The sequence below is a fragment of the Crocuta crocuta genome, unplaced genomic scaffold, assembly GCF_008692635.1.
Source record: "Crocuta crocuta isolate KB4526 unplaced genomic scaffold, BGI_CrCroc_1.0 scaffold110, whole genome shotgun sequence".
Lineage (NCBI taxonomy): Eukaryota > Metazoa > Chordata > Mammalia > Carnivora > Hyaenidae > Crocuta > Crocuta crocuta.
This window is the reverse complement of record NW_027527386.1, coordinates 982,509-984,718: the sequence shown is the minus strand read 5'-3', so window position 1 is coordinate 984,718 and position 2,210 is coordinate 982,509.

Sequence of the window (2,210 nt, the reverse complement as noted above, 5' to 3'; positions counted from 1 at the left end):
CCATGGGGTCTCTCCCCTCCCGCCTGCCTCTCGGGTCCCCGGAGCCTTGCCCTTGCCCTGGCTCACACCTTGCCTGCTCCGGTTCAGAGAGTGCTCAGAGCCCAGTGGGGGCTCCTGGAGGGGAGAGAGGGGCTGGGCTGGGGCCGACCACCCAGCCTTCTGTGAAGCCCCCAGGTGGCTTGGCTGGCTCTGAGGAGGGACCCCACATGGGGCTAGGGGCTGCCCAGATCCAAGGAGGACCAGGCTAAAGGGTGAGGGGTAACTGCAGAACTACCAGAGGTCCCGGGGGGCGGTGACTATTCCGTGCCTCAGTTTCCCAACTGGCAAAGCCACCATTTGGCTGCAGGTGCCTTGTATCCACAGAACTGGGGGCTCTCCTGTGTTCCAAGCTCTGGATGTCAAGCCAGACAGGGGTTTGGGGAGACCAAGCTCTGTCCCTCACTTCCAAACCCCTTAAGTGAGGGGACTGATCTGGCTTCAGACACTGGGCTGAGGCTCCCCACCAGAACCCGGCCAGAAGATCCCCACCTGCCCCTCCATGATGAGGGCCCTGTGGGCACAGCCTTCAGGGGTCAGGCTCCCTCCCAGGGCAGCCCTTTTGGGGGTGTTCAGATGAGCGGAGTGGGGGCTCTGGGAGTCTTTGCCAGGACATGGGAAGCGCTAGGATGGATTTCCTGGCACCCCAACAGGCAGCACCCCCGGAAGCCAAACTCTTCCCTGACTTGCTGTGAACACCTGGGAGACGTGACCTGACCTTGGCCCCTGCCCTCCTTCACAGTGATCCCAGGGTGGCTCCCGCCCCACCACGTGGCCTCCTCGCTGTTACTGGGGCGGTGCACCAGACTGGGCCCAGCCTCAGGACCTTAATCCTCTCTGTTCCCTCTGCCTGCAACACCCTTCCTCCACAGCACCCCAAGGCTGCTGTCTTCTGGGAGCTCCCTGAGCACCCCTTCCAGCTAAGAGAACCCCCACCCCATCTTTTGGGTCAGCATGGTTTCTCTCTGGAGCACAGTTCTAGGTACAATGTTCTTGTCTGTTTACCTATTTGCTCATTTAAAAAAACTGCTGTTTTACTATTTTTCCCTTTAAGATCAGACTTTGGGCCCTGGCAGGGAGTGAATCGTTGGTCTTGTTGGCTGATGTGACCCCCGTACCCCCCAGGCCTGAGACCCTGCCTGGCACATGTAGGTTCTCTGTCAATACTTGCAAGTGAATTCCGAGTCTTGACTTGAGGTTTGGGGATGGTTTCTCTTCCCTCCCCTCCCCCGGCCACCATCAGCCGGGGATGTCGGGATCGGGACCCTGCCCAGGGCTGGCACTCAGGAAGCGGGGACTGGGCCACATACTCAGGGAGCCCTGCTGTGTTCCTAGGCTGGTTGTTGACCCAAGGGCATGGCAGCCAGGTGATTCCCTCCAGGGGACACATGGTCCATGAAACAATCGTGCAATGCTGGTGGCGACGTGGGGACGAGAAGCTGCAAAGTGCTGTGAGCAAAAACTAGACCAGGGTAAAGTGTGTGTGGGGATTTGGGGAGGCCTCAGCGAGGAGGTAACGTTTGAGCTGAGAACTGAAGGAGGCGAGGGGGGGCTGTGGGGACATGAGGGGGAAGAGTGTTCCAGGCGGACGACACAGCAGTGCAAGGGCCCTGGGGTAGCACTGGGCCTGGCGTGTTGAAGGAATGTGAGCAGAGCGAGTGAGGGGTAGAGAGGGGGGAGGGGGGAGCCCTGGAGGACTGCGGACAGAGGGCAGAACCCAGATGCTCACAGGCACCCTCTGGTGGCTGCTTCCGGGAAGACAGATTGCAGGGGGTGGGGGGTAGGAGACTGCACTCTCGCTGGAGGGCGGCGTTGGGAGCTGGCCCCTGCTTGGGGCCCTGGAGATCCAGGGCAGATCTCAAGACTTCAGACTCGGGCACCTGGTGGCTCAGTCGATTGGGCATCAGACTTCAACTCGGGTCATGATCTCTTGGTCTGTGAGTTCGAGCCCTGCATGGGGCTCACTGCTGTCAGCCTGTCCGCGCAGAGCCTGCTGTCTCTGGCTCTCCCCACAAATAAATATATATTAAAAAAAAAAAAAAAAAAAAAAGACCACAGACTCACAAAGGGGTGAGAGGGAGCAAGGATGAGCCCCTCGGGCCCCTCTCGATAGCCCGGTGTGTCCCACCCCGGACCAAAAGGCACCCCAGGCCTGCATCCAACACAGCCTTTAA